The following is a 10,682-nucleotide window of genomic DNA, read 5'->3' as shown; positions in this document are numbered from 1 at the left end:
GCTTATTATTTTACGCGGCGATGACATTTCAAGCAGACGTGAACGGCATATCGCGAGAGTCGAGACATTTCGGTTTAGCGACTCGTTGGTCGCATTTGTCAGTGTGAACATCGTTTGTCTTGAGTAGCTTTCTGGTCGCCAGTCAGAATCGGTCGCGGGACATCGTCTATAGTCGCAAGTGTGAATGCGCCCTTTGTCGCATTCGCTCTATATATAGGCTCTTTGGCTGGCTAGCCGATTCAAATTCGGCGGCAGAAAGTCGGATGCGACGGCGTCCTGATTGGTCCGCGCTGACAGCCGTCATTCGCCGCTTTCGGCGAGCTGTTGACTGCCGGCGAACATATTCAGCTCGCCTTGATCGACGGCGAACAGCCGCCGGCCTCAGGGCGGACGCCGCGCGCGGCTGTTCGCCAGTTTTACGCAAGAAAATCGCTCCATGTGGGTCGGGCAAGACGACACCCCCGTGCCTCGCGCGCGACAGAAGTACGCTTCGGCCCCGCCTTATTCCCTCGCGCGCGCGAGATTGAGCAGCAAGCGTCGGTTAATTGATCCTCGCAAGCTTTCACTCGCACATACAGCGTAACGCCGGCACGCGGCGACGATGTTACCGTGTTTTTACTATATACGGAACCTCACAGCGACGTCCACGGCCACGGCAGAAGTGCGCTTGGAGTGTCCATATAATTGCTATCGCAATATAATATAACCGCTAGCTCATTTCACTATACATTGTCTCACTCATTGTCTCCCCATCATCATCATCATCATCAGTCTATATGTATGTCCACTGCAGGCCGAAGGCCTCTCCCTGCGATCTCCAATTACCCCTGTCTTGCGCTAGCTGATTCCAACTTGCGCCTGCGAATTTCCCTAACTTCATCACCCCACCTAGTTTTCTGCCGTCCTCGGCTGCGCTTCCATTCTCTTCGTATCCATTCTGTAACTCTAATGGCCCACCGGTTATCCACCCTACGCATTACATGGCCTGCCCAGCTCCATTTTTTTCTCTTAATGTCAACTAGAATATCGGCTATCCCCGTTTGTTCTCTGCAGATCCACACCGCTCTCTTCCTGTCTCTTACCGTTAGGCGTAACATTTTCCGTCCCATCGCTCTTTGTGCGGTCCTTAACTTGTTCTTGAGCTTTGTTGTTAACCTCCAAGTTTCTACCCCATATGTTAGCACCGGTAGAATGCAATAATTGTACACTTTTCTTTTCAACTACAGTGGTAAGCTCCGCGTCAGGATTTGGCAATGTCTGCCGTATGCACTCCCACCCAACTTTATTCTTGTATAATTTTCCTTCTCATGATCAGGGTTCCCTGCGGGTAATTGACCTAGATAAACGTACTCCTTTACAGACTCTAGAGGCTGGCTGGCGATCCTGAATTCTTGTTCCCTTGCCAGGCTATTGAACATTATCTTTGTCTTCTGCATATTAATCTTCAACCCCACTCTTACACTTTCTCGGTTAAGGTCCTCAATCATTTGTTGTAATTCGTCCCCATTATTGCTGAATAGGACAATTTCATCTGCAAACCGAAGGTTGCTGAGATATTCGCCGTTCATCCTCTCTCCTAAGCCTTCCCAGTCTAAGAGCTTGAGTACTTCTTCTAACCCTTGGATTATTACGACCATATTGAGTGGTTTCTATCTTGGTGTGCACAATCTGCTAGCGCGATAAGTCATCACTTCGAGTGAGCTTGTACACACAACATGCTTCCATTTTTCCGCAAACAAGATGAACCAATATCACCGCTGCTTACGTTCAAGCATTCACCACGTTCACACTCACTTCCACTCACATGCACTCACTCATGTTCACACTCACCTGCCCTCACACTCACTCAGATTTACACTCACTCACAAGCACTCAAACTCACTCACGTTCACACTCACCTCCACTCACTAACAAGCACTCACCACGTTCACACTAACCTCGATTCAAACTCACAGCACTCAGTCACGTTCACACTAACCTCCACTCACACTCACTCACTCATGTTCACACTCACCTGCACTCGCACTCACCTCCACTCGCACTCACTTCCGCTCACACTTATTAGGCACTCACTCGCATTCACACTCGCTGGCATTCACCTCCCCTCCCACTCACTGGCACTCACCTCCACTCACACTCACTGGTACTGACTTCCACTCACTGGCACTCACTCGCGCTCACCTCCACTCACACTTACAGGCCCTCACCTCCACTCACACTCACTGGTGGTACTCACTCGCACTCACGTTGACTCACTGGTACTCACACTCACTGGCACTCACTCACACTCACTGGCATTCACCTCCACTCCCACTCACCTCCACTCACACTCACTGGTACTCACTCGCACTCACCTGCACCCCCACTCACTAGCACTCACTCGCACTCGCACTCACCTCCACTCACACGCACCGGCACTCACCTGCACTCACACTCACTGGCACTCGCTCACACTCCCTGCACTCACACTCACTGGCACTCACTTCCACTCACACTCACAGGCACTCACTCACACTCGCACTCACCTCCACTCGCACTCACTGGTGCTCACTCGCACTCACCTCCACTCACTCAGTGGCATTCACCTCCCCTCACACTCACTGGCACTCACCTCCACTCGCACTCACTTTGACTCACTGGCACTCACACTCACCTGGCACTCACTCGCACTCACCTCCACTCCCACTCACTGGCACTCACCTCCACTCACACTCACTGGTACTCACTCGCACTCACTTCTACTCACTGGCACTCACCCGCGCTCACCTCCACTCACAGGCACTCACTCACACTCGCACTCACCTGCACTCACACTCACTCACAGTCACCTGCACTCACACTCACTGGTACTCACTTGCACTCACTCACTTGCACTCACCTCCACTCGCACTCACACTCACTTCCACTTACTGGCACTCACACTCACTTTGACTCACTGGCACTCACACTCTCTGGCACTCACTCGCACTCACCTCCACTCCCACTCACTGGCACTCACCTCCACTCACACTCACTGGTACTCACTCGCACTCACTTCTACTCACTGGCACTCACCCGCGCTCACCTCCACTCACAGGCACTCACTCACACTTGCACTCACCTGCACTCACACTCACTCGCAGTCACCTGCACTCACACTCACTGGTACTCACTTGCACTCACTTTCACTCACTTGCACTCACCTGCACTCGCACTCACACTCACTTCCACTTACTGGCACTCACACTCACTTTGACTCACTGGCACTCACTCTCTGGCACTCACTCGCACTCACCTCCACTCCCACTCACTGGCACTCACCTCCACTCACACTCACTGGTACTCACTCGCACTCACTTCTACTCACTGGCACTCACCCGCGCTCACCTCCACTCAAAGGCACTCACTCACACTTGCACTCACCTGCACTCACACTCACTCGCAGTCACCTGCACTCACACTCACTGGTACTCACTTGCACTCACTTTCACTCACTTGCACTCACCTCCACTCGCACTCACACTCACTTCCACTTACTGGCACTCACACTCACTTTGACTCACTGGCACTCACTCGCACTCACCTCCACTCACACTCACTGGCACTCACCCGCACTGGCACTCACTTCCACTCACACTCGCACTCACCTCCACTCACACTCACCGGCACTCACCTGCACACACACTCACTGGCACTCACTCGCAATCACTCGTACTCACACTCACAGGCACTCACTCACACTCGCACTCACCTCGACTTATACTCACTGGCACTCACTCGCACTCGCACTCAAACTCACTTGTACTCACTCGCACTCACTTTCACTCACTGGCACTCCACTCACTGGCACTCACTCGCACTCACCTCCACTCACACTCACTGGTACTCACTCGCACTCACACTCACTTGCACTCACCTCCACCCACACTCACACTCACTTTCACTCACCTCCACTCACACTCACTGGTACTCACTCGCACTAACTTCCACTCAGTGGCACTCACACTCACTGGCACTCACTCGCGCTCACCTCCACTCACAGGCACTGGCACTCACCTCCACTTACTCACTGGCATTCACCTCCACTCACACTCACTGGTACTCACTCGCACTAACTTCCACTCAGTGGCATTCACACTCACTCGCGCTCACCTCCACTCACACTCAATGGTACTCACTCGCACTCACTCATACTCACAGGCACTCACTCACACTCACTCGCACTCAGTTCCACTCAGTGGCACTCACACTCACTAGCACTCACTCGCGCTCACCTCCACTCACAGGCACTCACTCACACTCGCACTCACCTCCACTCACACTCACCGGCACACACCTGCACACACACTCACTGGCACTCACTCGTACTCACACTCACAGGCACTCACTCACACTCGCACTCACCTCGACTTATACTCACTGGCACTCACTCGCACTCGCACTCACATCCACTCAAACTCACTGGCACTCACTCGCACTCACGCCTTTGAAATGAGTGCGAGTGAGTGTGAGTGAGTGCACTCACGAGTGAGTGCGCCGACCTATGGCTCAGACGTGCGTACCCTGCCCCCCTTCGCCCCACCTCCTAGCGCTCGCACACATCTCCCCGCTCCCCTCCCCCCTTGCCCGCGCGAAAATTCGGCGCGCACCCTCGCCGTCTTCCTCACTTGCGCGCGCAAGACGCTGCCGCACCTAGAGTAACCTAATACCTTACCGCACCAAGCCACCATCCTTCTTGGTTCACCCTCGCATACTTTCCCTCGCACCTACAGCATACGGCGCGTGGCCGCGATCTTATCGCACTTAACCATTTTACGTAGGGTTGTTCGTTTTCGGGTTTTATATATTGGCACATGCCGTCACATATGAACCATCTGCTGTGGCACATACACGCTTGGGGGTTGGAAGAAGAAGAGAACGTTTTTCTTTTGGTCTGGTACCGGTAAAGACGTGGACTTCTGGCTGTCTCTGTTGTTTCGCCCGCGACATTACTGGTGGAGATTCTGGGTGAATGCACCTTCGCTCCCAAGTTTCCGCCGTCACTACTAGCACCTTACAGACAGCCACAGATCCCACAGCAAGAAGGAGCCGCCGCCTGCAAGGACTACCACCCGAAATTCGTTCCCTCGTCATCGAGACTGGAAATAACAATGTAAACGACCACTACAAACTAGGCAAGCCAAATCCACGATGCCCAGTATTCTCTCCCGCATGTTTTTCATGCACCCCAGACACCCAGACCGTTCCACGGAGACAGTTTTGAAGATGTTGAAAACTGGTTGGACCACTTCGATCGGGTTGCCAGCATCAACGAGTGGGATGATGTTCGCAAGCTGCGGAGAGTTTACTTCGCGCTAGAAGACTCTGCGAAGACGTGGTATGAAAACCATGAGGGTTCCTTTGCGACATGGCAATAGTTTAGCCGACAGCTCCGCGATGCGTACCGCAACGCCGAAAGAAAGGAGAGAGCTGAACCAGCCATCTCTTCTAGGAACCAGCGGCCCAACGAGAGAGTCGCGATGTTTGTCGAGGACATGCTTCGTCTTTTCAGACGCCCAGACCCTGCAATGCCCGAGGAAAAGAAGGTGCGACATTTAATGCGTGGAGTCAAGGAACAGCTTTTCGCCGGCCTCGTACGCAATCCACCAACAACTGTGGCCGAGTTCGTGAGTGAGGCAACCACGATGGAGCATACTCTCCAGCAGCGGTCGTCACAGTACGAACGCCACGACATCACGGCTACTGCATGCTCTCTTGGGTCCGACAGCGAGAAGCAGGCCCTCGCAGACTTCATACGAAGCGTTGTGCGTGACGAACTCCGGCAACTCCAAGCAGTGGGTGGGAGCAAGTTGTCATCTTCAAGGAAGGCGGAATGTGATCACGCGTTCGAAAAGCTTGCCCAGGCAAGAAGTAAGGGAGATCGGACGCAGCTTCTCGATTTGCAACTTCTTACCTGGTTTCGGGATAAGGATCACCTCGGCAAGCTTCCACTTCGGGGGGATGGTGCCGTTCTGCCAGTAGGTGTTCAAGAACGCCGTGAGATCTTGCAGGGCGGTGTCATTGAGGTTGCGGATAAGCGAATATGTAATGCGATCAGCCCCGGCAGCAGTGTTGCGTGTGCTGGCGCGGACGGCCGCATACACTTCCTCGATCGTTATTGGGCGGTCTAGGAGGGCGTTTGGGGAGCCTTGATAGACAGTGTTGGCAGGGGGTAGAGATCGCCAAAACACTTCCTGCGGAGCTGGTCGAGAAGATCGTCGTCAGTGCCGTCAAATGCATGAATGAGGCGATGGATGGTCTTGTTCGTTTCAGCTTCGCTGCGGGTGGGGTCGATGAGAGCCCGCCAAATGTGCCATGTGGGCGCCGTCCACAAAGAGCCCTTAAGGGTGTCTTTGAATTGCACCCAGATGAGTCGGGCTAGGCTGGCGGTGTATTCCTTCGCTTGGGTGGTGAGCTGGGCAATTTTGACCTTAAATTTCCGATTATGTTTTTGAGTCTTCCAGCGGGGCAGTAGACTGCGACGTGCTTCCTACAGGTGGAGCAGGTGGCCGTCTACCTCGGGGGTTTGGGTGGTGCGGGTGACGTGTTTTGTATGGCGATTTTGGGTGCGGCGAAGCTGTTCGCACCAGTCCGTAAGGCTGGTGTTAGCGTCGAGGGTTTGCTCGGCATCGCATCGGAATGCATCCAAATCCGTGATTTTTTCATTCCCGATGGGGCGCCGCAGGGCATCCTCAGTGAGTTGTGTGCGAAGGATATAGTGGTCACTACCCAGGGTTTCCATAAGATTCTCCCAAGTGTACGTGGAGCTGCCTCGGATGAAGTTAAGGTCCGGGAAGGTATCACGGCAAACACTATTTCCGATACGGGTGGGTGTGTTAGGGTTGGTGAGGAGCTCGAGGCGGTAAGTGTCGACGGCAGCGGCAATTTGCTTGCCTTTGTGGTCGCAATTCCTGTAGCCCCAGCTTGTGTCTTGGGCATTGAAGTCCCCGAGTAGGATCAGATCCTTACCCTTGGCAAGGGTACATGCACCTCGGATGAGGGTATGAAAGTCTGTGTGGCGTTGCCGGGGGGAACTGTGCGTTCGCTGCGGACGCGTCGCGCGTCGCTGCCGTTTGCGCGGTAGGAGGCGAGTTTACCTGCGCGTTGCTGGCGGAGCCTGGCGGGGACTGAATTCCAGCCGGCCCGGTAGCCTGGCCGGGCCGTGACTTTACTATTTATTGCTAGTAGGTACAGCGGGGGCGTGGCACTGCGGGTCCCGTGACTTCCGCTTAACACGTGTTGTCATGGCAATCGTGGAGACGCAGCGACAAAGCTACCTTGCCGAGCGCAGCTCCTAGGTGCCTAGGGACCGAATCGTTTAGGGACATTTTGCAAGGCGCTTTGAATGTCTGGCGGTGTCTGGGCCACGCCGCTCACGCTTTATTATTCTAGCGTTTGTTCTAGCGGTGAAAAGCCGTGCAGTATAGTGGTGGTGTGGCATGTAGGCTTTTGAACGAGACGGTCTTTGGAGGGACCGCCAGTAGTTTGTGCGCAGGCGCGAGTACAAGCGCAGGCGCGAGTACAAGAGAAAATCTGGGGGCTTTTGCTCCTTGTATATCTGACTTGGCCTAGGTACTACGGCGGAGAACTTCCTTTGCTCGTTTTGTATGCGTTTGTCCCTAGGCTAGCCGGCATGTGCGTTTGCGTTGATGGCGCCGTGCACAAATTTTGCTCTTGTGCTCCTACGATGTTTCTGGTGAGTTTGTTGCGTTTTTTGTTCCAACGGTAACATATGAAATCGTGCGATAGTCGCGAGGGGATCATTGAACCTGAGAGATAGCCATTGTAAAATTGTAAAGTCGCGGCCGGGCCGGGCCAAGCCGTCCGAAGCGCTTGTCGGCGGGCTCGGGCCGGACTCGGGCCGGACTCGGGCTTGAAGACACGGGCCCGGGCCGGAGAATGCATTTCTCCGCAAAGTTCGGGAATTATTATCTCGAAACTGGTGTCATCCTGAGAATTAATTCCAAGTGGATCCGCCTTGCGAACTACACGGCTACAATTTGTAAATTGCAATATGGGCCATCATGTAATTAGTTAAAATAAACTTAGTGAATTTTTGTTGATTAGTCGATTATGCTTTTCAATATTTCGTGCAAGTAATGTCCGCCTCTTCGAGTAGACCAGCTCATTAACTGGAATTGGGCTATCTGCCACAGGCAACCTGAAATAAATTTTGAAAATGTTCGCTGAAACACCCTGGATATATATATTGGCAAGTCCCCATGGCAGAGGCTGACCGCTCCAAGACCACCTTCGTCACACCGAACGGATTATACGAATTGGATGTCATGTCATTCGGCCTATGTAATGCGCCCTCTACTTTCGAGCGTATAATATGGACAGTATCTTGCGTGGTCTCAAGTGGCACACGTGTTTGTGCTACTTAGATGATGTCGTTGTCTTCTCACCTGATTTTCCAACTCACCTATAACGACTAAGAGATGTATTAAGCTGCCTTACTAAGGCTGGCCTGCAGCTTAACATCAAAAAATGCTTCTTTCCTCCTCGTAAGCTTATCATCTTAGGCCACGCCGTATCCAAAGAAGGCGTGCTTCCGGATCCTGCAAAACTCCGTGCGGTTGCGGAGTTCCCCAAACCCACCAACCTGAAGACACTACGCAGTTCTGTCGGCCTCTGCTCCTATTTTCGCCGCTTTGTGTAGTAACGGACCACCATGCGCTGTACCGGCTCTCCTCATTGAAAGACCCCTCTTGCCGCGTCGCACGCTGGGCGCTCCGTTTGCAAGAGTACGAAATCCGGGTCGTGTGCCGCTCTGGACGCAAGCACACCGATGCCGACGCTCTCTCCCGCTCGCCAATTTCACCTGACGTACACAGTCTTTGCCCACTCAACTTTGTCCTGTCAGCACTTGCCATCGATGGCATGCGCTCTGAGCAGAGCAAAGACCCGTGGATTTCTTCTCTTTTGGAGTTTCTTGCTGACCCTGTCACTGTTACAGCATCTAAAGGGCTCGATATACTCCGACGTAACGTCGACGCGCGCGCACGCTGGGCACAGCGACGCTACGCTAGCAAAACGCGAGGCGCGACCGACGCGACCAGCGTCCGTCGGCGCGGCCCGGCGGCAGCCGGCGCAAAATGCAGCATGCAAAAGCCTGCGAATACATGCAGAATTGCCGCACGACTGGCCGCTCGAGGCACTTTGCGGATATTCGCGGGCTTCTTTCATGCTCGGAAAAACACTTTTATGTAGCACGTATCGAGCAACGGAAAGCTGTATCGGGAGTTTTTCATGTTGCTCTACAACTCTCTCATTGACACTTTGATAAATAGGACAGTACTTCTCGAGTTAGATAATTAATTACAATTAAAGAATTAAATATCAGTAACGAAAAAAATACTGGCGGCTACTCCACTGTACTGGAAACAATACGCACTAGGTTTGCTTCGCGTAACGCCGTTCCTCTTTTTTTAAATCGTGCGCTGCGCGATAGCTGGGACACCCTGTATATATATATATATATATATATATATATATATATATATATCTTCGCGTGCTAAATGACATCATAGAACCATATTGCACGACTAAGGTAAATGGATGCGCATCGGCGGAAAAATAACAGCACAGGCAATGGGACAGATCACTGATGTTGCCATGGGAGAAGCAAAGATTTTGGTCTTTTATTCCTTATACACTGCAGCTTATTAGACCTGGAGAAGGTGAGGCATGACACATACGGTACAATCTGTAAGTAAAAAAAAATAATTTTTTTATTGCTTACAGGCCGGGCCTGGTCATGCACACGCAGGCCCTACTAAGCTTAGTAATGAACGCCCGGGCACGGGCTCAGTCACACGGGCCACGGGCGGGCCCGGGCTTGGAACCACGGGCCCGAGCTGGGCCGGGCTGGGCTCGGGCTTCGTAAAGTGGGCCCGTGCAGTGCTCTAGCCTGGCCTTCCAGTTCTCGTGCTCGGTCCTGGCGCTTTTGTTTTTGCTTCTGGCGCCGGGAAAGCGCCAGTTCCCAGCTGGTGTCGGACTGTGTCCTGTTGTTGGGCAGCCTGCGGGAGCAGTGGGGAGGAGGCTCGGTCGTCGTCACTGGCTGAGGTAAGTTCCTCCAGCTCCTGTAGGTCCGCGAGCTGGGGCGTCGGGGGGGGGGGGGGGGGGGCTGCATGGCCGGAGATTGTCCGGCTAGCAGACCGGATGTCGTAGGTGGTGTATCCGTGGGGTTAAGGAGCCACGTCCCGAGGCCTAGCAGGTCATCGCTCGCGGAGTGCGAGCTAGGCCTACTTGCGAGGCTTAGCGGGTCGGCGCCTGCTTCGTTCTTCTCGAACCGATAGGAGGAGGTGGGATGGCCCTACCAGTTGAGAGTGGAGTCTTAAGTGTCCCGCCGATGAGGGCTCGAATCTCCGGCACAGTGCCTGGGCGATAGCGAGGTGGACTGGTCAGAACGGGCAAATGTTGTGGAGCCGAGGTGACGTGCTACCGACCGCTCAGCCCGGCGGCCATGTTGCTATCCGCGAGCGGGGAGATAAACGCACGCTGTTCAGTACTGTAAAAAAATATGCAGATCCAATATGCATGTTGGAATGAAGGGAAGCTTTCGTAAAGCAGTTATTTAAATGCTACAAAACTGGTAATCTTCTGCACGGGGTTTTGCAGCATATAGCGATTTCGTGCCTGTCCGCGGGACCCCTTGCTGT

The sequence above is a fragment of the Dermacentor silvarum genome, chromosome 1, assembly GCF_013339745.2.
Source record: "Dermacentor silvarum isolate Dsil-2018 chromosome 1, BIME_Dsil_1.4, whole genome shotgun sequence".
NCBI lineage: Eukaryota > Metazoa > Arthropoda > Arachnida > Ixodida > Ixodidae > Dermacentor > Dermacentor silvarum.
Note: the sequence above shows the minus strand (reverse complement) of the source record.